We start from the raw sequence: 25,380 nt of genomic DNA, 5'->3' as shown, positions 1-25,380 counted from the left end.
GCACCGCCCTAGAGATCCAGCACAGAAGCTCTCCCACTGCAGACACAGCTGACTCTCATAGACAGTTAGCCTGGAGGTCAAATCACCCCCACTATTGCCGACAACAACCAAGGCTTAACTACAACAAGACTTTGCACAAAGACCACTAGGGGGTGCACCAAGAAAAGATAAAAAAAAATGCGGAGACAAAGAAACAGGACGCAAATGTCAGAAATGGAAGATATAGAGTTCAAAACCACACTTTTAAAGTCTCTCAAGAACTGTCTAGAAGCTGCCGATAAACTTAGTAAGGCCCTCGAAAAGACTGGTGAGACCGCTGATAAATGTAGTGAGATCCTCAAGAAATCTAATGAGACCCTCGATATTGTGATAAAGAACCAACTAGAAATTAAGCATACACTGACTGAAATAAAGAATATTGTACAGACACCCAACAGCAGACCAGAGGAGCGCAAGAATCAAGTCAAAGATTCGAAATGCGAAGAAGCAAAAAACACCCAACTGGAAAAGCAAAATGAAAAAAGAATCCGAAAATACGAAGATAGTGTAAGGAGCCTCTGGGACAGCTTCAAGCGTACCAACATCAGAATTATAGGGGTGCGAGAAGATGAGAGAGACCAAGATATTGAAAACCTATTTGAAGAAATAATGACAGAAAACTTCCCCCACCTGGTGAAAGAAATAGACCTACAGGTCCAGGAAGCGCAGAGAACCCCAAACAAAAGGAATCCAAAGAGGACCACACCAAGACACATAATTAAAATGCCAAGAGCAAAAGACAAAGAGAAAATCCTAAAAGCAGCAAGATAAAGAAACTCAGTTACCTACAAGGGAATACCCATACGACTGTCAGCTGATTTCTCAACAGAAACTTTGCAGGCCAGAAGGGAATGGCAAGAAATATTCAAAGTGATGAATACCAAGAACCTACAACCAAGATTACTTTATCCAGCAAAGCTATCATTCAGAACTGAAGGTCAGATAAAGAGCTTCACAGATAAGGAAAAGCTAAAGGAGTTCATCACCACCAAACCAGTATTATATGAAATGCTGAAAGGTATCCTTTAAGAAGAGGAAGAAGAAGAAAAAGGTAAAGATACAAATTATGAACAACAAACATGCATCTATCAACAAGTGAATCTAAGAATCAAGTGAACAAATAATCTGGTGATCATAATAGAATCAGGGACATAGAAAGGGAATGGACTGACTATTCTTGGGGGGGAAAGGGGTGTGGGAGATGTGGGAAGAGACTGGACAAAAATCATGCACCTATGGATGAGGACAGTGGGTGGGGAGTGAGGGCGGAGGGTGGGGCGGGAACTGGGAGGAGGGAGTTATTGGGGGAAATAAGAGGAACAAATGTAATAATCTGAACAATAAAGATTTAATTAAAAAAAAAAAGAACAAACCTATTGATCTTCTCTAAAAGACTGCAAATTCATTTAAAAGCTGGAGCTATATTTTACTTATCTCTTTTATGCCACCAATGTATTCCTTTGCTTAATGACTTCATGTGTGAAATGCTGCCACCAAGTGAAAAGCCATTAAATGAGGAAAAGAAAACAAAACATTAAATTAAGTGGGGGATATATGATGCTTTTATAATGCTTGGGCCCAAAGCTCAAGATACCCAAACAATTTTCTTAGAACAATGTGTGAATTGAACAATAAGCATACTTTATTGCAATTAATAAATAAACAGTATAAATTAAATAAACATAGTTTATACTTAAAATGTAATTTATTAAAAGACATAGTGGCTGGTGGGTGGTGGAGGAGGAGTGTGAGAAAGATATTCTGTGACAAGTGTTTTCTTTCTGCATCATTCTCTAGCATTGCAGTGCTCCTACAACCTGAAAGTATGTGAAAAGGTACCTTTTTTGTACTCAATTATTTTCCTTTATCCGTTTTTCTTTTATGTTCACCCTACTACTAATCAAAGTCACTCTCCTGTATTCATCGTCACCCGATTTCTGACTTTATCAATACTTTAGCTACTTAACATGTCTCCCTCCTCCCGCTCTTTCCTTCATGTCCCTTTCAAAGGTTCTAACAGGAGGACAAAGTTGGGAGAGAATCTGGGGCTGGGATGTGCCTGTGTCGGTTTCTTTGCGCATACACTTATTTCTGGTGTACAACCTTGTATTTATGACATGAAGCCTTTATATGATTACACAGACATGAACTTATGAATAATTTCTTATTTCTAGCAAGAATGCTATTGCAAATCACAAATAAGTGTTTATTAACATCAGGAAGCACAATAGGTCCAGCCTGCATGGCTCAGTAGTCGAGTGCGACCTATGAACCAGGAGGTCATGGTTCGATTCCAGTCCCAGCACATGCCCTGGGGCTTGATCCCCAGTGGTGGGTATGCAGGAGGCAGCCAGACAATAGATGATTCTCTCTCATCATTGATGTTTCTATCTCTTTCTCCTTCTCCCTTCCTCTCTAAAATAAATTTCAAAAATATATATATTTTTTAAAGAATCACAATCCTGGAAATTCTTTTAATGTGTTGGTCAATTGGGAAAGTAACAAAGGAAGCAGAGTAGAAAGTTAATAATTCTGTTGTTGTTTTTAGTGCAGAAGACTAGAGTCAGATGTAAAAGAAAAAATTTAAGTTCGATCAGGTAGCACTTACATTCCCTGTCACACCCAACACATTTCCCCATACTTGATGAAATGCTTTAGGATGAATGAAGGAAGGGAAATAGAGGGAAGATTTTAGATCAGGGAGCATAGCAGAGAAAGGAACTCTGTGCTCACCTCCCAGGGTGATTCTTAACAAGAAAGAAAGACAAAATTCCATATTTTGGGGGGATTTGAAAGCAAAGAGAGAATTATTATGCTTCCTCCCTAGCTACTCATGGAGACTACAAGCCCCACTGACAAGTTCATGTATCCTCGTGGGCCAGAGAGGAACCTCAGAAATATCTGCTGAGCCTTCCTCCCATGGGGCCTGGGGAGATGCTGAAATTCTTACAGGAAACAGTGCAAATCACCATGAGAATATACAGTTTCTATTACAACAACTTTAAAATCAAGCTCAAAATTTATTTAATTATGTCCAACAATATTGTATACATCTAACAGTGAGCTATTATTACATTTTGCAGGAATAAAAGACACAGGTGAGGTTTAAACATTCACCTTGCCTCACCTTGTGACCAGAAGTTGCTCACCAAACTCTACTGTTCCACAATTTGGAGGATTAGCCAATTTAACTTATTCAATAGCAGCTGGCAACTAAATGTAGGTGAATGCCTTTATTGGGGGCTGTATCATATTTTAAAAGCACACCAATATTTGTGTGTTTTCTGTTTTGCAAAGCCATAAGATGATAATTCAAGGCACCACTGTATGGAAATAGACTCTCTAATCTGCTTCTCTATCTCCAGTGCAATTTGACACAGGGATGCAGGCAAGAGTGAGGGGCGGGAGGCTAATACAAATTTGGCAGCAGTCAGAAGCCTCTCTCTTCACATCACAGCCACAGATGTCAAGATGAAAGGACAGAACCTGGTCTCTGCTCTCCCTTCAAAGGAGTCCAGGCATTAAATCTCTCGCACTCTCATGCCTCTGGCAGGAGGCTCATGACTCCCAGAGGAGGGAAAGGTGATTTTCCCACACAAACACAAATCATTCCAATGGATCTTAGCACATCCAGCATAAGGCGGAATATGTTGAGATAATGTAGAACATGCTGCAACACCCTGAGGAGGAGAATGGAATGTGGAGGTGGTCATTCTCTTTGGAAGGACTCTGACGGAAAAGTCAGAGGTGAGATCTGCCTCTGTGCTTGTAGGAAGTGGTCATAATTCCAAATTCCAAGGCTCAGTTGAGCGTCTTAAATCATTACTGTCTGTTTGTTTTTAAAAGTATTGGTATAGAGCATTAAATAATTTTATCATGAATGCTATTTCCCAGCAGTCAAGAGACAAGGAAAAACAGTTCCCACTGGTGGGCTCTAATTTGCCAAACTTCCAAGCACTTCCCTGTTAAATAGCCATTGACTGAGAAAGTAGTTGACATTCAGCTCAATAAATACACACTGAGCCTGCAGTGTGAGCAAGGCACTGATCTCTTTCTTGATAAAAGAGAAACCCAGTTCCGCTGGCATAGTCAATGGTTGTGCATTGACCTATGAACCAGGAGGTCATGGTTTGATTCCCGGTCAAGGGCATGTGGCCGGGTTTTGGGCTCCGTCGCCAGTGTGGGGTGTGCAGGAGGCAACTGATCAATGATTCTCTCTCATCTCTGATGTTTCTGTCTCTCCCTCTCCCTTCCTATCTGAAATCAATAAAAAAAATTTTTTTTTAAAGAAAAGAGGGAGAGAGAGAAACCCAGATATTCATAATATACAATCCAACCAATTAGTTATGTTTTATGAGAGGAAATGCAGAGGGCACTGTTGGAAGGCTAGGAGAGCCACTAGAATGTGACACAAGTGTGACTCCAAGTGAAGAATAGAAAGAAGAAAGGATGTTCAGATGGAAGTGTCTTAACTGCAGTGACTTGTAAGGGAAGTTCCATGAGCCTGTTGGGGAGTCCTCAACCACATCCTCTCATAGAAGGGTCCCATATGTCCCAGGAATGAGCTTGCCATAGTATTCCCGCCACATCAGTCAATGACTGAGAGCTACACGTGGAACCTGTAGTTTTGGCACAAATGTAGCGGTGGATTTTAGGGGCAGGTGGCTGGAGCTTTAGGTCAATTATGCTCCCTACAGTGGGAGAGGAATTCTCGTGGCAGTCATGTCGAAGAGTCAGCTCTTCTGGGAATGCCTCGCAAGGCACAGACTTAGTATAACCCATGTGTATCCAACCCATGTATATCCGTGCATCATTTAACATCGCAAGTACGCGTGTTTAAATGAGAGGAAAATTAATTCATAGATTTACTCAATAGAGAAATGAGTGTTTTCTACCTCCAAAGGATAAATAAATTAATTACTTGGAGAATCTTTGTACCTACTGGACTCTTCTGACAGACACTTGATCGTTTTTAGCTCTAAGAAAGTTGCCACTTCCTTCTCAGTAAATGGTAAAGAAAGAGAGAGAGAAATATGGTCTTGAAAAATATATACAGAAGTAACAGCTCTGTATGTTTTTTTCTGAAAGCGAGCCTTTCCTCTTCATGACAAACGACTACTCTGCCTGAAGCTATTTGTCACTAGGGTGGGGACCTAGGGTTGAGTAACCACATTGGCAGTATTCTCAACATCTCTTCATTACAGTCTAATTCTTCACACCTGTTTCCTACGGAAAACCCTCTCCACAACATAGTATTGTGTAATTCAGGAGTTAGCATGAGTAAGAAGTGAGCGAGGAGTGGCATTCTATTATGGCGTTACAAGTTGCCACAATGATTTCCTTGTTTTCTGGGTGTCACAATTTCACCCCATCGTGGCATAAGTTCATCTCATCATCATGGCCAATGAACATTAACTGAATATCAGTTATGAGTTCACCTAAGAGAATGCAAAGAGGACACAGAATCTTGGATTCATGAGGCTTACTATTTTGCGGGAAAAAGTGTACCTATATAAAAGCAATTCAGGTGGTACAGACTGCTGGATCTGAACTGGCTTTTATCCCACATATAAGCTACAAAACTAACCTATAACAGTTTCCTGGATGCTTATCAGGAAACATGAGATCCTGGGTCACAAACAAAGGACTTTATTATTCACAGGACAGCAAGCATCAGTGGAGCATGGGGAATCCACGGCTTTTCTAGCAAAAAGCAAGCTAGTCTGTTCTTTGTCCAAGGGGGGTTGGGGGAGTGAGAAACATTACTCATCTCCCAGTTTACCAGCTGCATAAACAGACATGAGAAATGGCCTGGGTAATGAGTCTTGCCGTCCTGGCACACCCAGCAAGACATGCAGGAACTCAAGAAGCTCAAGTGTCTGTCCCAACATAGGCAGAAAGTCAAATGATCAATGCAGGTGACAGCACCACTGACGATTGAACATCAGAAGCAACAGGAGCCCGGCCGGCGTGGCTCAGTGGCTGAGCATTGACCTATAAACCAGGAGGTCATGATTTGATTCCTGATCAGGGCACATGCCTGGGTTTCGGGCTCAATTTCCAGTGGGGGGGGTGCAGGAGGCAACCGATCAATGGTTCTCTCTCATCATTGATGTTTCTGTCTCTCTCTCCCTCTCCTTTCCTCTCTGAAATCAATAAAATACATATATTTTTTAAAAATAAGTAACAGGCCCTAGCCGGTTTTACTCAGTGGATAGAGCGTCAGCCTTCGGATTGAAAGGTCCCCGGTTCGATTCCGGTCAAGGGCACATGCCTGGGTTGTGAGCTTGATCCCCAGTAGGGGATGTGCAGGAGGCAGCCGATCAATGAGACTCTCTCATCATTGATATTTCTATCTCTCCTTCCCCCCTCCTCACTGAAATCAATGAAGATATACTTTAAAAAAAAAAGTAACAGGAGACTCATGACTCAAGTAATGGAATTGATGTTGACATAAAAAAATAAAAAGGTTGCTGGCCATTGTAACATGTTTATTACCAGCTTACCTCTATAGGCTCCTGTGGGTTGCTTACCAGGAGGAAAAAAAGCAGGGGGAGGAGGGGAGTCTTAATACTTAACAACTAGAGGCCCAATGCACGAAAGAAATTCATGGAAGAGGCTCAGCCCTCCTAGTCCTGGCTTTGTCCAGAAGGTCGTCCTAAGGTCATTCGGCTGTCTGGTCTAATTAGCATATTATGCTTTTATTATTATAGATGATGAAGTTGGACTAACTACATTGAGAGATACAATGTAAATCTTTCATTCTGCACATTCATCTCCAATGATCTGAAGGAAGGGATGTTAGATGCAGAAATGTGATTATAATCACGTAAATTGAAATGTTATCTCCATCCAGATATTTCTCCATATTTTCTATGAAGCATCCCTTCTAAAACACAACGGAAACAATGCCTGCATTTTACATTTCAATTAACTGCACAGAGGTTGATGGGAACATGGGGACTTAAAACCCTTTATGCTCTCATTAGATAAAAATCTGTGACATGTAAGTCATCATTAATCAACAGCACGAGGCAAAGTAAATTAGTGGGAGGCCACTTCTTGCCCCACACCCATGTCTGCTTGGCCCCGTTCCCTCGGTGAGTTCCAGAGCCACACAAGATGTTATAGCCAGCAGCGACCTTTTGTACCAGAAACTCCCCTGATGCTAGCAGGAAATTGGGTTTCCTCTACTTCCTCCTCAGTTCCAGAGGGCACTGGACATGACCTTGAAGCATGTTGTGATCCCATTGTGAAGCCAACAGCAATGAAGCAGCATTTCCCAGAACAAAAGTAGCTGACATCAGGAGGACAGACTGACAATTATGAAGCAGGCCAGGACTCCGGTTACAGCCACTGCCTCTCAAGCAGACCCAAATAAACATGTAAAAATTGGTGTGTGTTTTTTTCAAAACTAATATTGATCTTTGATCTCCAAAAGTAATGTCGAATTTTCTCAATTCACAGCTTACATACCGGTGTAGATTCTTTAATCATGAAAACAGCTCTTTTCTCTCTGTGTCTCTCCTCTCTCTCTCTCCTCTCTCTGTCTCTCTCTCTTCTCTCTGTCTCATCATCTTTCTCTCTATCTCCCCCCGCCCCTTTCCAGAATCCATCTGCACATTTTTTATTAAAATACCACTTTAGGGTGAAAAAGAAGTGTTCACCTGCTAGGGAAGAAAAGAGCTTCAGGACGTGTGTGTCACTTCGTTGGCGGACCTCTTTCCCACTCACTGAAATTGCTCCTTCCTCCTCAGATTTTTCTCTAGTACCCCACTTCCTGCTTCACAGCCTGACCTAGCTTACCTAAACATCCTTTTCTTTCACAATTTTCAAGCATATGTATGACAAACTGCTGCAAACACCTCAACCATATTTGTATTTTAAAAGAGAAAATTTGTATTTCCAAAAAAAAAAGCGGTATGTCACTACCAGATTTTTTAAAAGATATCTCTCGGGGGAGGGAGGCCAGAACCTCCCACTTGTAAAGCTACAAAGCATTCACTGAAACACCTCATCTGCTTTTGCACAAGTCTATCTCGGGTCCACGTCACCCAATGCAGGATTTCTAAGCCCAAATCCAGACTGAAGCCTTGACTTGAGGCCTATGTATGGACAATGCTCAATAGCCAATGAAAGATTTTCCAAATCCAGCAGTTGAGCAGATGGTGTGTCTGATATCAAGCAGCCAGATGCTATTTGAGAACACTCACACATTTGATTGAATTTTTCATTTGTCATCCAGGCAGAAGGAACTTCATCCTCCAGGCATTTCATGTAATGTGCCCTGGCCTACAATGTCGCTTTCTGTTCTGAAAGAAAGTCCCACTGTGCACTGTCAGTGGCCGCAGCATGGAAGTCTGTAAAAGAGAACTTGAATATTTAGGAAGCTGTTTTGATCTTTGGGGAAGCCAGGACCTGCCAGGAGCTGAGTCACTCCCCGTGTCATTCTGGGTACGCTAGGCTGTGTGTGTGGTAACCCCAAATGCTCCAAATCTCAGTGGCTCCAACAGCCATGGTGCACCTTTCACTTAAGCTATCTGTCTAACATGGGCCTGGGGTGGAAGTAGGTGGAGGAGGAATGGGGCTTGGAGGGTCTCTGCTCTGCTCCGTAGTCACTCCAGGACCCAAGCGGAAGGCGTCCCCATCTCAGCAAGTGTGTCTGCATTTGCCTCACAGGAAAGAGCAGAGCTGGTAGGTTTCTTGTGGCATTTTTTAGGCGGTATTACAGATGTCCCCCAATTCCACACCCTTTGCCCGCCTCCACCGAGCACCAGCGCCCCATCCCCCACACCCAGCCTTCACCACACTGTTGCCTATGTCCATGGGCAAAGCATATATGTTCTTTGGTTAACCTCTTCACCTTCTTTTATCCAGTCCACCACACTACCCTCCCCTCTGATATTTGTCAGTCTGTTCCATGTATCCATGCCTCTGGTTCTATTTTGTTCATCAGTTTATATTGTTCATTAGATTCCACATATTAGGGAGAACATATGGTTTCTGTTTTTCTCTGTTTATGCTTATGTCACTTAGCATAATAATCTCTAGGTCCATCTATGCTGTCAGAAAGGGTAAAAGGTCCTTCTTTTCTACAGCCACATAGTATTCCATTGTATAAATGTACCACAGCTTTGCTACCCACTCATCTACTGATGGACACTTGGACTATCTCCAGATCTTGGTTATCCTATCCTATATAATAAAAGCCTAGCATACAAATCAACTGAACAGCAGAACAACCAGTTGCGATGACATGCACTAACCACCAGGGGGCAGACGCTCAATGCAGGAGCTGTCCCCAGCCCACAGACCCCAGGCCAGCCAAGGTGGGTGCCAGCAGGGCTCCTCCCCCAGATCACCCCACCTGTCACCCCGCAGATTGGCCCTGATCATTGGCCAGGCCTAGGGACCCTACCCATGGAGGAATTTCGTGCACCAGGCCTCTATTTGTAAATAATGCTGCTATGAACATAGGGGTGCATATATTCTTTCCAATTGATGTTTTGGGATTCTTAGGATATATTCCCAAAAGTGGGATCACTTAGTCAAAAGGCAGTTCCGTTTTTAATTTTTTGAGGACACTCCATACTGTTCCACAGTAGCTGTACCAGTCTGCATTCCCACCAGCAATGCACTAGGGTTCCCTTTTCTCCACATTCCTCCCCAGCATTTGTTGTTTGTTTTTTTATTGATGGTAGCCATCAATACATGAGGATGTGAGGTGATCCCTCATTGTAGCTTTAATTTGCACCTCTCTGGTGATTCCTGATGTTGAGCATTTTCATATGTCTATTGGCATTTTGTCAGAAAGAATTCTCAGCACTGGCCAGAACTGGTCACATGGACACACCGAACCATAACAGTCAGTGAGTACAGCCCCCCAAGTGTGCCCCAGAAAGAGAACAGAACCAGGTATCAGCCATTGGTAGTATCATCAGTCACATCCATCCGGGTTCAAAGGAAAAATTCACCAAAATGAAATTTCCTTAAAGCTGGGTTTCTTCCTAGCGGAAAATCAAACTATCTTTGATTCTTTCAAACTAAATGCAGACTAATCATCTATCAATATATTATTACATAGGTAAGACACTGGAGTTTTACTTAGAGTTTACAGGTTTGTTCTCTCAGGGACCTTCACTTTATTCCTTGCTCCATCAAAACAAAAGAGAAACCACCAAAATAGAGAGAAAAATACGCTTAAGCTGTAGTTCCCCATTTAAAGTACGCAAAGGCTCAAATTGTAAATTCAAACGAGGGGGGAATAATCTACTTGCCTCCTGGCAAAAACATTACTCTGTAATGAGAACAGGCTCTATGTTCAAAGTCCCATTACCAGGATTAATCACTGTTCAGTGCAATATAGAATCAACTTTCCTAGGCATAGGAAAACATGCATTTGTTTTTATAAAATAGGGATTATACTCTACTTTTATTTCCCACTTCTAAAATAGTCAGTGTTTTTATAATCATTATACAATTTGTGGAGACGATTTCAATGGCTACATAAGATTAAATCAAAAGAACATATAATTTATTTTACCATTTTCCTTTTGGACATTTACATTGATGCCAGGTAAATGTATATGTCTTTATGTGATTATTTGATGTGTGTTTGCCTCATGAATATTTGTGTGTAAGCTCTTTTTTATTTAATATTGGCATTATTATTTATTTATTATTGACACTATTAAAAATGTGGTCACCGTTATATTCTTATTCGTAGCACTACCTGAAATATAGTGAGTAAGCTACAGTATGTGTTGAATGAATAAGGAAACCTTGGCTCAAATCAGCCTTATCCACAAAATATTTTGATCCTCATCTCAGCTATACATAGTAATCTCCCCCGCTTCTAAAATTTCTCTGTAGATATTTTTTAATAGCTCCCTTACAGGGGAAACAATCAAAAATACTATTTATCGATCACCACTATGTGCCAAACACTGTGCTAGACGTATTCAAGAAGAAAGTCCATGTCATAAGGGCTGCAAATTGACCTAGCGGACATGCAAAAAACAAAACAAAACAAATAACCACCTGCCATGGGATTTTCAATCAAGGACCCTTCAGAAATCTTCAGTGACCTTGCCAAGCAGACTGACTCTGGAAAAAGCTTGAGTCCCACCCTCAGTGAGGTCTCTGTCCTTCCTGCCTGAGGGCGGCCTGCGGATGGAAGCCTAGGGCACACTGCAGCTCAGGGGATCTGCCGCAGTGACCGATCCCTGGGCAGGCAGGTGTGAGTCAGCAGCGCAGGAGCAGGTGCACTAATGTGGGGTCTAAACAGCTCCAATTATCAAAGAGGGTATTAGCAAAACTTTGTGACATCATCTGCAAAGACACGGGGAAAATGCCAAGAAGAAAGTTCCCAATGATCAGCCACTGGCTCAAGCTGGAGAAAGGGAGAAGAAAGTCCAAAGACAGAATAGGCATAATACAGCACCCTGACTCATTTTACATGGCTGATACGTTGGAATTTTCCTCAGTCAAAAAGAACTTTAACATAATATTACCATCCTGGTCAGGGACCAGGGGAAACTGATACTAAGTATAGCAGGGACAGAGCTGGTTAGAAAAGCCAGGTTCTTATTAAAATGATAATGGACAAATATATATGCATCTGGTTCAGATTTGTTAAGAATAAAACATCTAACATGAAAGTTCCTGCCAATGCTACTAACTGTGCACATCTAATTTTTTCTTTATATCCACAGCTTCCTCACTGCATTTATTACTTAGAGGGTCTCACTACTCTTCTTATAATGCCCTGTTTTAATCTAATTTGGGGATCTTGAAACTCAGGCATGTAGCACTCCCAGGACACTGCAGTGAGATGTGCTACACATACTAGTACATGAGAGATGAGCTTTGTGATCAAAGAACAAGATCTGTTTCTTCCAGATATCACAGGGAAGGTCAATTCTCAACAATCTTCTTGGGAACAGGACTATGTTTACTGTTGGTATTACTAAATATTTATGTGACATTTGAGATGATCAAAAGTCCCCAAACAACTTTTATATGCCATCTCTCTCCATGGCTTGCCTACAGTGGCATTTTTAAATACATTTTACAAGTATATCTACACTAATAAAAGAGAAACATGGTAATTGGCGTACGACCGCTACCCTTTTCATTGGCTAATCAGCGAGATAAGCAAATTAACTGTCAGCCAAGATGGCGGCCGGCAGCCAGGCAGCTTGAAGCTAACATGAGGCTTGCTTGCCTCAGTGACGGAGGATCGTTGGAGGAAACCAACGTTCCCCACCTGCGGCTGGAGGCCTCTGAGCGGGCAGTTTAAGAAACATTGTAACAAATACCGCCGGACTTCAGCCAGCAGATTCGCAACATTGTAAGCAAAGGCCAGAAAGCTACTTTCAGCCACGCGGAGGCCTAAGAGCTGGAGCCAAGCCTCAAGGTAAAGCTGGCCCAGAATAAAAAAAAAAAGAAAAGGAAAAAAGGAGCGGTTGGGAGCTTCAGTCACTCCCAGCCTGAAAACAGCCCTCAGCCCCTCACCCAGACTGGCCAGGCACCCCAGTGGGGACCCACACCCTGATCCAGGACACCCTTCAGGGCAAACCAGCCAGCCCCACCCATGCACCAGGCCTCTACCCTATATAGTAAAAGGGTAATATGCCTCCCGGCACCGGGATCAGCGTGACAGGGGGCAGCGCCCAAACCCCCTGATCGCCCTGCGGCTCTGTGTGTGGCAGGGGGCGGGGCCCCCACCCCCTGAGCAGCCCTGCTCTGTGCCTGATAGGGGGGAGCTCCCCAACCCCCCCCCCCATGGGCCCTGCTCTGTGTGTGATGGGGTAGAGCCATAACCACCCCATCAGCCCTGCCCTGAGTGTGAGAGTGGCGGCGCCCCAACCCCCTGATGGGCCCTGCTCTGTGGGTGACTGGGGCAGCGCCCCAACCCCCTGATTGGCCCTGCTCTGTGTGTGACAGGGTGGCACCGCAACCTCCCCATCAACCCTGCCTTGAGTGTGACAGGGGACGGTGCCCCAACCCCCCAATTGGCCCTACCCTGAGCGTGACTGAGGGTGGCATCACAACCTCCCAATCCGCCCTGCTCTGTGCATGATGGGGCAGCGCCCCAACTCCCCAATCGGCCCTGCTCTGAGCCCGACCAGGGGCTGCACCTAGGGATTGGGCCTGCCCTCTGCCACCTGGGAGCAGACCTAAACCAGCAGGTCGTTATCTCCCGAGGGGTCCCAGTCTGTGAGAGGGCACAGGCCGGGCTGAGGGACCCCCCCCGCCCCCGAGTGCACAAATTTTTGTGCACCGGGCCTCTCGTGTATCAATAAAAATGGTGAACAGACATGATCTGAAAGTATCAACATATACAAAGGTTTTACCTTCTACTCTTTGTCCACCAAGTCAGGGAAGGAGACACAACTGAAGTGGACAAAACTATGGCACCACCATGTCGTACAGTTAGTCAGTGGGACACATTTATGTATGTTGGCTCTTGTGTCTTTTTAATAGACTTTCATCTTTAAAAACAAAGAAACAAAACAAAAAAAAACTTGCCTGTTCCTGTCTTTAAAAAGGTGTTCTTAGCTCATTTTGTACCTTTCCTGCCCCAGCTCTGGAGTCAACCATTTTTCTGAGGAGCCTTGGTACTTAGAGTGGGGAATGGCTTTATATAGAAGATCTGAGTGCTACAGGTGCCTGTTGCTCCTGGAATGTGTTTGCTTCCAGGACCTTTCAGCAGATAAAACTGGAATACACATACACACAAGAGTATCCACATAAATGTACATGCACACACACATATATACATTTTGCAATTCATAAGCTCAGACCAATACTCTCCATTCTAGTTTATCTCCACAGGGATCTTCCTTTCCTTCTCTCATTCCATATGTGTACAACCTTCCTTCCACCGTGAGAACCCTGACTCCCCAAAACATTAACACATTTACTCATTGGCTCAATCCTATAATACAACTGAAATAGTTACAGACTTGCTTCATTCATACTACTATTACTACTACTACTACTCCTACAACAAAAAGACCTAATGAAAGTGATTACGTGTTTGCTTGACATTTTTCACACCATCACCACCACTCTACCTTCCAAGTCTAAGGATACATGATCAAATACTGTGTTCACAAATCACTAAAATGTATACCCTCTTCTTTAGTGTGGTTTTGTTATGTGTTTGAAATATAGTTGTTTCAGCTTGCTTTCTGTTCTATTTTTTTTTTCTTTCCCAATTTTGTTGATTTCATTTCATTTTTTCAATATGTAGAATGCTAACAGAGTTCTGAAACTAAAAAATATTCCAAAAGATATGCTCAGAAAAATGTTACTCCCTCCCGTATCTCTTCTAACTTGATCCTCTGTAGTAACCACTGAGGATGACAGACTTCATTGCCATCTGGTTCATCATTCCTGTGCAACTCTTAGTCAAGATTAGCACACGTGCGCACGCACACACACACAATTAGTATATGTAAAACTCCCTTTTCTTTATTAAAGGGAGCACACCACATATGCTCTATACATGCTCTTTTGTACTTTGGTGTTCCTACTTAGCAATATATTCAGAAAGTCACTCCATATAAATTCAGTATCCCTTTCTTTGTTACAGCTGCATAGTTCTCCACTGTGCCTATTCAACCTGTCTCATATATTTGGAAATTTAGGTACTTTCCAATATTTTTTGAATTTTTTTATTTATCCACTTACTTATAATTTGACAACCATGAGATTCTCTGTCCCCTAAGAATGCTGAAAGTGTGAGTTTTATGTGATTTTATTTACTGTTTTTGATTTTATGTCATTTGGGGAGGATATGGGAGATTGAAAATCAGGGGGCCACCATTAACCTCCAGATTACCAACTGCATTTTTAAATTTCAAAAATTATTTTTCTTGGCTTCTTCTTTATGTCAATCTATTCTTGTTTATGGGTCAATAAATTCAAAATCTCTTAGAGAATAAATAAGATTTTTAAAAGATTTTCTTCTGATCTCTGAATTGTGTGTTTTCTCCAGGGTCAATAATCTTTCGCTGTTATGCCTTTATTGTCCTTGGAAACAAATGATTGTTGATTGCCCATCTTCATTCATGAATAAAGAAATAAACTGCTAACATGGTATCAGCATAGAAGTCCTCTGAATATGTATAGGCTAATTTCCCTACTAAGTCACTTACCTAAATAGGAAGTTGACTATAACATCCATGTACATGGGTACTATCTGTCATTTGTCAAAACAGAGTACTTCCCCACCCCCATCCCCACCATCAACAAAAAGGGCTTTACTTTGGGGTGTCTATATCCACACTCAGATCCCTAGGATTTGTCACAGACGTCAGCTGACATTTTTAGAGATCACTGCCCCAGTTTTATTCTAGAAACAATCCTAATGCAACAAGGAAATGATGGCAAAAATATGAGGGTGAGAGCCCCAGCCCAAAACACTTCTTTAGATGACTCGTGAATTAATCACCTATCAATTCTTATTTTCTTTCTCACCAGCTCTTGATCTGTAGTCTTTCCATGGCCGTGGCACTAGCTGCTACCTCCATTGTAAACACTTTTCTGATACTCTTTCAGAACTTAGTTCTGCCCTAGTTGATCTTTTAATATTATCCTTTTGGCTTTCCATCTTCAAGAAACTGGTTTCAACATCTGATCTTCTGTTGATCTCTCCTCTCCTCTCACGGCTATCATGAATTAACTTTATTTTCAATTTCCTTATCGTTATTTCAATGGAATGTGTAGAGGGAACAGAGGTCCATATGAATATTTAGTTAAACAAGCATATATATATATTTGTCCTTAGAGCATAGATAGCACGATAAACTGTGCATAAATGGGTGGGGTTAGACTGCACTGTTAAGGCAAGTGTTAATGAGAGTTTGTACCTTGGGTAGTAACTGTGGTTCACAGGAACCATGTTGGAATTTCTGCTGCAGGCTGCTACACAAGTCATTGAAGATGGAAGAGCTAATAGAGTGGAAAAAAACCTTGGTTTGCTTGTCCTGGTTAGTCCAGAGGTTCTCAGTGGAATGTTTTGACTTCCAGTAAGCTCACCCCTATGTATACAACTTTCAGCATCACGACCCTAGAACATAAAGGGGCTTTGTCTGACAACAGATCCATAAATAGAAACCAAAAATTCATTCCCCTATACTTCCGCACACTGCCATTCTATATCAGCAGCAGTAATATTCCATTTTTAAACACCTTTATTAGATTAAGAAGTACATTGAATATTATTCAAAGAACATTCAATTGTAATGGCAGTGTATTTTTTGAACTCAGTTTTACAGATTTCACATAGAATCACTTAAATATTTTAGCATCAGCTGCAAGAACTGAAAGATCCTAGGGAATAAAAGCTATTTTTCTTCACAGGCACAAGGAGAGAAGGAATTTTAACATTTGATAATGACCAAGACTCATTTAAGTGCTGAACTATCTTGCATTCATTGTACAAAAAGGTGTAGAGATGGGATCCCTTCTGCTCAGACTCCCCTGCAGGCTTTTCATCTGTGCATGTTGCATTATGCCTGTTTGAGTGATTAACCACCAATATCATCCATTTTCTAGTTCATATTTACTTTGTAAAAAACCCCCGGAGGGAGCTGGCCTTCTCCTGCTTTGCAGGTTGCTCATTAATGATCACACATCAAAGGTGTGCTGTGGGAATCTCAAACTCAGATGAAGAACGGTTTTCTTTCTCAGGAACCTCACAGTCTCCTTACTCAATGTCCTTTTGTTTTTGTTTTTGATTCGCAATGTGTCTTACTTATATGTGAACTGGGATTCACACCCATAGAAAAAAGACTTGTCACTGACATAATCATACTTTCAAAAAATAGGCTAAGGAGAGGGTCTCAAGCATGAGTTTCATGTAAAATTCTGTTTGATTCTTTATCTGTCTTCCTTTTCTTTCCTACCTATTCATCTGTCACTTAGCATGCTTTACAGGGGAGTGTTTCAAAAAGACCAAAAGAACAGATATGGACATAAAGTTGATGGGAGCTTACCAAACTCCAGTGAAGCCTTTGATACAAAGGGAGTTAAAAAAATAAAGTGGATTTAGAACTTCCAACTTCAAAGTCTTATCACTATATCTCTTGAATCAAAAATTAAAATGTATAAATAACCTGCTGGCTCAAGACTATGAAGAATTTGTGGAGACTATTGAGTAGTCCACCCATTCTATGTGTACTCAATTTTATAGAAAAGTAGTTAAAAACATGGGTTTTATAGTCAGAGACACCAGGGTTCTAATGTGCCTCTAGCCCTAATTATGCACATGATTTATAGTATGTTAATATCTCTGAACTTCATTTTTCTAAGGTATAAAATGGGATAGTAGTATTACTAATAGTGATATCCACTTTATGGAATTGTTACAAGATTGAATTAGGTCATGTATGCAAAGTACTAAGCAGAGAGCCTGACACATCATAAGTGGAGAAAAATACTAATAAACACAAAGAAATACCTTTTGGATAGTATTTCTATATTATTACAAAAGATACCTTGTGAAGTTGACACCCTAGTTTATTTGCTATTTCCATATCTCTATTTTATGAATGGAATTTTTACCCTTTAGATATAATGACTAAAAATATATTTAAAATATATTTTAAAAATTCTTTTAAAAGATTGAATAAGCCTGTTGGCAAGTGTGAAAAAGAAAACATGGGAAAGAGAAGCAAAGCAGAAGCTAGAGATGTGGGAAGGGAGTGAGCACTACACCTGCAGGATGCTCAGTAGTAACCATGGCCCTGAAGCCTGGAGCAGAGGGGGCTGGAGACAAAGTCATGGGCCCTTGTAGAGAAGGGAGCTGGATACAAGGCCATTCACTTAAAGTCAGGATCATGGAGGAAATACACTCTCAGGAACAGGACAAACTAGGAAAAAATAACCCGTCTACAAAAGCAGTTGTCAAGAGAGTTTTCTGTCTTGGTCTTGGTTCTAGTAAGAGGTTTTAAATATAAAGTCTTTCCTGAGACTCTTTTATCACTGGCCAGATCACATATAGGTTTGGGGCCTAATTTACAGTCTTTTCATGGCCCTAAATACTGTAAACCAAAACCTGTAGTCTAAAGTGTATGCAAGTTTACAATACCCTGGGTAATGTTAGGAGCAAACATAACATGTCCCCAAAGGAACATGGGCTTATGCCCAGATTTAAAGAATTCTCAGAAACACTTCAAACAAATATAAGTTCACAATAAAAAAAAAGTCATAAAACACGTAAGAAAATAAGTCACCGGGAGCAAGAGTGAGGAAAAAAAAACATCCAACAACAAAAATCAGACCTGCAAAAACATAAGACAGTAGAATTTTCAAGTGTAGAATACAAAATAACTATGTTAAATGAGTTTAAAGAAGATAAAATGAAACAGAAGCAAGATAGTATAAACATAGTAACAGGCAGATCTTTTTTTAAGGAACTAAAGAGAAGTTCTACAAATGAATGATGTAATAATTTAATTTTAGAATGGTTAAACAGCACACCAGAGATGAGAAATAAGAAACTTGAAGGTGTTGGACAAAATTACACAGAAGACAGAGAATATAAACAACAAAGAGATAAAAAAATATTGAAAGTAGATTAATAGGAAGTGAAGACCTAGTAAGAAGATAACACTGAAAATAGTCCCCCTTATCTGCAGGGGACAGTTCCAAGACCCCCCAGCTGATCTCTGAAACCAGGAATAGTATTAAACCCTACATATGTGTGTGTGTGTATATATGTGTGTATATATATATATATATATGTGTGTGTGTGTGTTTGTGTGTGTTTTCCTATCTATAATAATAAAAGCGTAATATACTAATTAGACCTGACGACCTTCCTGATGAAGCCGGGGGCTGAGAGGGAAGCCCAGGTCCTGGGTGCCTGCTGGCAGCCAAGGGAAGCCCGGGTCCCTGGTGCCAGAGGGAGGCCGGTACCGGCAGCCAGGGAAGGAAGCCTACTCTTGCACAAATTTCATGCATCGGGCCTCTAGTGTACAGTATACGTATCTTTCTACCTAACAGAATCACTTTACATCTTCTCTTTGGCTTATCCAAATTGCCACCATCATTACTCTTGCACTTTGAGGCCATTATTAAGTAAAATAGGAGTGACTACAACACAAGCACTGAGATGCCAGGACAGTCAATCTGATAACCACGACAGCTATGAAGTAACAAATGGGCAGGGAGCATCTGCAGCTTGGAGACCCTGGGCAAAGGGGTGATTCACATGCCGGGTGGAAGAGAGCAGGAAGGTCTGAGATTTCATCATGCTACTCAGAACAGCGGGCAATTTAAAACTAACATATTGTTTCTTTCTGGACTTTTCCTTTTAATATTTTCAGACTATGGTGATGATGGGTAATTGAAACCATGGAAAGCAAAACCACAGGTAAGAAGAGAACTACTGTGTTTCCTTTGGACTCCTTTCCATTGCCCCGGCACCTAGAAGTGGAAGCAACTTCTTGATATTGCTCAACTGTGAGTTACTATCCTCTGTGTCACTTCTTTTCATTCCTAGTGCCTCTGAAACTAATTCCCTGTATTCAGTTCCTCTACTTAATGACTTAAAGTCATTTCTCTCTTCCTGGCTGGACCCAGAATGATAAAAATATTGACTAAATTTCAATTTTCTCAGGTAAATATGCATGGTATGAGTTTAAGGGTATCGCTGGAGGGAAGTGGAAGAAGAGCTCCCAATCAATTAAAAAAAAACCAAACCAGGCAACAAATGAAAGGAAAAAAACAAACAAACAAAAGAAAGAAAGAAAAATAAAAAGCACAAAATAAAATGATTACAGATAAACACATATACGTTAGTATTTATAATAAATGTAAATGGATTCATGGGAATAGTTGAAATCTTCAGTAAAATGGCAATTGTCATGAATGCAGTCAGAATTCAGCCATATGCAAAAAGGAAGAAACACATAGGAACCAAAAAAGGTTGAAAATAAAAGGATGCAAATAGTTATATAAGACAAATTCCAAACAATAAAACATTTAGGTAGCTATACTAACATGAGACAGAAGAGAAATTATGGCAAAATACTTTTTAATGTTATAATCCACCAGATGGATTAAACAATTCTAAATTCATTTGCACCTAATAGGATAACCTCAAAAATATAAGCAAAAATGACAGTAGAAATGGGCAAATTCACCATCACAGATTTTTGACACATCTCCCATAATGGAGAGAATCAGCAGATTTTAAAAATAGGTATGTTATGAATGTCATGATTTAACAAGCTTGCTCTAATAGATGTACATAGAACTGTAAATTAACAACTAGGTAATATCCATATTCCTCACACAGGGAACATTTCTGAGAACTTCTACATCTTGGATTATTATGCTGCAGCAGAAACTCAGCTCTGACATGATTCTGGGGCTTCTATCAGCTGATGGCATTACTTCTGCTATTTAGCAAACTAAAATGCCACCCTAAGCAGTCAGACTCGTTCAACATTTCTCAAACAGTCATGCATAATATCTACTCCCCCTGGTACTCAGATCTTCTCACAGGTGCTAAACAATGTCATTCTCTTCCTTTGCTTCCACAAAGCTCCTCTACAATTGCCCATTTCAAATAGATGCCCAGGAAATCCTGGCCAGTGTTTGTCCCTCAATGGCAGTAGATGCTTTTAGAGCAGGGGTGGGCAAACTTTTTGACTCGAGGGCCACAATGGGTTCTTAAACTGGACCGGAGGGCCGGAACTAAAGCATGGATGGAGTGTTTGTGTGAACTAATATAAATTCAAAGTAAACATCATTACATAAAAGGGTACGGTCTTTTTTTTTTAGTTTTATTCATTTCAAACGGGCCGAATCCGGCCCGTAGGCTGTAGTTTGCCCGGCTGTTCTAGAGCATGTCTACTCATTCTTAAAATTACTTACATTCCCCACCCTGCAAGATCAAAGGAACTAAATAAAGATACGGCTTTCTGTTTAATAATTTACTTTTCACACTGTGCCTAAAAACTTTTGTAAGCACCAAATATGTTTGTTTGGTTTTTTAAATCTTTAAATATGCCCTGGCTGTTGTGGCTCTATTGATTGGAGTGGCTTCCCACACACCAAATAGGTTGCAGCTTGCAAGTTGCAGGTTGAAGGTTCGATTCCTGGTTAGGGTGCATACAGAAGGCAACCCATCAATGTTTCTCTTTCACATCTCTCTCTCTGTCTCTTTTTCTCTCTCTCTCTCTCTCCCCCTTCCCCTCACTTTAAAATCAATAAGCATGTCCTCGGGTGAGAATTTTTAAAAACAACTTCAAATACAGAGTGATTCAGTGGATTAAAAACAATTTTGAATGACACTACAATTTTGATATAGTTGCCTGATTTTACAAGTCATAAAAAGCCTTCCTGAGGATGATACCGTCTGCCTACGTGTGTCAGGGTCCTATGGTCAAAGAGGTGATGAAGCAAAGAGTTCACCATAAAGTGACAATGTTGAACTTTATCTGAGCCCTGTGCTCTGGAAAGCAGTGACAGTTGAGAAACCTCTCTACCTTTTTGTAACTTTTTTATGTTTGAGAAATGGCAAAATGGCTAAGCAGCTAACTGGCTAACTATAAAGGGTCACCATGTTCCTGCATATTCTGAAATGAAGCCCACCTCTACCCTTCCTCAAGGACTCTTGCAGTTTTTTCTTTAAAAAAAAAAACAACTCAAATTTTCTCCATCTTCTTTAAAACGTTTGTCATTGGTGAATGTTCTTTCCGTTGCAATAGCCTGAATAAAATCATCCCTGTAACTGCCTGGTACATTTAGTTCTCCAAGAATTTGATGCCAGGGCTCAGATAGTATTGGTCCCTGCCTTAGGATTGATCCCATTTTCTCCTACCAAGAGGTAAGGAAGCCTCTTGGAGCCCGTTATGCTCCCTTCCTGAGTCGTGATCCAGGGGCCCAAATGTGAGTTCTGCTCCTGAGTCTTGTGTTCTGGACTCTTGTCCAACCACAGCATGATGAAGATTTGATTGCATTCCTTTTGAGTACTTGGATCATATCTGGTGCTAACTTCGCTTGGCTTCGTGGTCTGATGATTCCATGGTTTATAGAGATCGTCTCTCTCTTGGTTGAAAGGCAACAGAGAATCTGATGTTAGTCTTTTTTCTGTTTATCTTTTTGTCTATTTTAAGTTCAAATCAATTAAGAATTTGTACCCATTGGGAATAAAACCCTCTTTGATTTAAACCAGTGAGATTTGTACTTCTGTGTTTATGCTTGAACCATGGCTAAACATTTTTAAATAAAGCTCTCTATTTGTGTCTGTTTATATGTTTGTAGATCTGTAATTCAGAAGGCCTTTATGTCTCATTGTGAAAGTATATACCAGTGATGGTGAACCTATGACACGTGAACTCATTTTTTGGGTTGATTTTTCTTTGTTAAATGGCATTTAAATATATAAAATAAATATCAAAAATATAAGTCTTTGTTTTACTTTGGTTGCAAATATCAAAAAATTTCTACATGTGACACGGCACCAGAGTTAAGTTAGGGTTTTTCAAAATGCTGACACGCCGAGCTCAAAAGGTTCGCCATCACTGGTATATACTATTTTCCTGCCATTCATGTAATAATAAATTAGGTTATAAAATCTCTTAAGGGAGCTTTATTCTGATTGGCTTAGTGATAAAAAGCATTTACATGAATTGAATATCCCTAAAATTCCCAGATATTGAGGGTATTGAACCCCCTCAAATATTTTCAATGTTAAAAAAAGAGGTATTCTTGTAGCAATAAACTAAAAAATGTTTCAAGAATTCAAGTTCACACGATTTAAGTATATTCTTGGCAAACAAGACTCCTTTAATCATTTTGATGTCATTAAAAACAGCTGTGTATTTTCCATTACATCAGTGTCAAGTATAATATACATGTACACTTTTATCCTACTTGCAGATGGAATTTGGGTATGTTTTTTCTAAACATATGCCCATTTGCTGATTGAATAAGATAGCGTTACTTCTACTAAATGTTAAAATGATGAAAAATGTTAATATGTTTAACCAAATTTGAATCACTATTCTAACAAATTTTATTTCAACAGTTTTGTGGACACTCTCCAAAGAAAGAATGGACATTTACCTGAAATGTGGTTCTGACTGGAGACTGATGACGTCACACAAATACCAAGGAGGTAGGAAAAGGTTTATTACTCACACAGGAGGCTTTCTGGAGAAAGCAGAGCAGGCCTCCAAACGGGTCCAAATGGCTTGAAAGAGAACAAGGAACGGAGGCTGGTTCGGGTTTTTATGAAGATTGGCTGGGGCTGGACTGAAGTTCTCCACAGGCAAGTAGGGGCTGGCGTGGTTTGAACTTCCCACCAGCACCAAAGGAGGAAGCACCTACGCTTTCTGACCAACTTTCCCTAACGTGGGACAGAAGAGGGGAAGGTGAGGCTTAAGAGCTGTCAGCATACAGCCCTAGCCGGTTTGGCTCGGTGGATAGAGTGTCAGCCTGCAGACTGAGGTTTCCCGGGTTTGATCCCAGGCAAGAACACATGCCTGGGTGGGGGACTCGATCCCCTGCAGGAAGTGTGCAGGAGGCAGCCGGTCAATGATTCTCTCTCATCACTGATGTTTCTATCTGTCTCTTCCTCTCCCTTCCTCTCTGAAATCAATAAAAATATATTAAAAAGCTGTCAGCACTCAAACCTCAACATAGTTAGAAACATCGATGAGAGAGAAACATTGATCAGCTGCCTCCTGCACATCTCCTACTGGGGATGTGCCCGCAACCCAGGTACATGCCCTTGACCGGAATCGAACCTGGGACCTTTCAGTCCGCAGGCCGATGCTCTATCCACTGAGCCAAGCCGGTTTCGGCGGCAACTCTTAATTATAAACAGTATGTATGTCTTGTGGTACGTCAAGTTGAAGGTCATTTCCAAGACTTTTAGATAACTTAAAACTTGCACTGAGAGGCAATTCAATTAATTAATCAATAGTCACAGGATGCCAAGACTATTTCTAATAAGACAGAATACCGAAACGTTACTTACTAAGCACAATTTTAAATTTTTACATTATTGCCTCTTATTTTTATGATACAGAGAAGGTAGGCATTTGGGCCTGCTAAAGAGCATGTTTACCTTTGCCACTTTGAGAAAGCATCCTATAAAGGATGTCTTTGTGTCAAGAAGTAGTTTTATCCTAAAGAAAAGAGACTGGCTGTCACCAAATGAGAAGAGGACAATGTAGGGCAAAACCTGAGTGAAGGTAGAAAGTTGAGGAGACTTTGCTGGAAGAGAGTTTTTTTCTGTCATGGTCAAAGCTGACCTGACAAAATATTTGATGGGTGTATTAGTTTCCAATTTTTGCCGTAACAAATTACCACCAACTTAGTGCCTTAAAACAACCCAAATTTATTATCTTTCAGTTCAGAAGTCCAACATGTGTCTTGTGGGCAGAGCTGCATTCCTTCTGGGGCCTCTCGAAGGGAATCCATTTCCTTGTCTCGTGGAGCTTGTAGACAGAGGTTGCCTGGATTCCTTGATTGGTGGCCTCCTCCCTCTGAAGCAGCAGTAACCAAGTGAATCTTTCTCACATTGTATCATTCTGACACTGACTCCTCTGCCTCTTCCACATTTAAATGACTGTTGTGATTACAATGGGTCCACCCGATAATTCAGGGTAATCTTGTTATTTTAAGGTCACATGATTGGCAACCTTAATTCCATCTGCAATGAAATGAATTCCTCTCGCCATGTAACATAATGTATTCGCAGGCTGTAGGGATTAGGAAGCGGTCATCTTTGAGGGGCCATTTTTCTGCCTATCACAATGAATTTATTAGATTTTTCAAAAGGAGACATTATGCCAAATATAATACTGGTACAAAAACAGAATTTGGTCTTCTCTCTGGTAAAGTGGAAAGTTTTTCTTGGATTACTGGCCTGCTCTGAGAAGTGGTTGTAAAAGGTTATTCTTACCTTCTGTGATAATTGCCAAGATCCCTATCAATAAAAAACCTGGGAGCTGAAGCCCAAGGACTTGATATAAACCTCAAAGGACTCACCACCACTGCAGACCACACATGGGCCAGAGTTCCTCCTGGGTCCTAAGGGAGAGCCACTAAGAAGTCCCATGAAACACTTGGTCACATAGGCACTTATGAACGAGGTAACCACAACTGTGGACAACATCACCACAAGCATTGTCATTCTAGCTCCTGAGCTCCCAGAAATTCAATACGTGGTTCGATATACTAATAAGATTTAGTATACACCTATGTCGTGTGGAATCCACCGATCTGGTTACTGTCAGAATTCAACTAAGGGCTCTTTATTTTAATGCAACCTTTGATATTATTACTTCTCTTTTTGGTTTGGGC

The sequence above is a fragment of the Myotis myotis genome, unplaced genomic scaffold, assembly GCF_014108235.1.
Source record: "Myotis myotis isolate mMyoMyo1 unplaced genomic scaffold, mMyoMyo1.p scaffold_m19_p_16, whole genome shotgun sequence".
Classification (NCBI taxonomy): domain Eukaryota; kingdom Metazoa; phylum Chordata; class Mammalia; order Chiroptera; family Vespertilionidae; genus Myotis; species Myotis myotis.
This window is presented reverse-complemented; position numbering follows the sequence as displayed.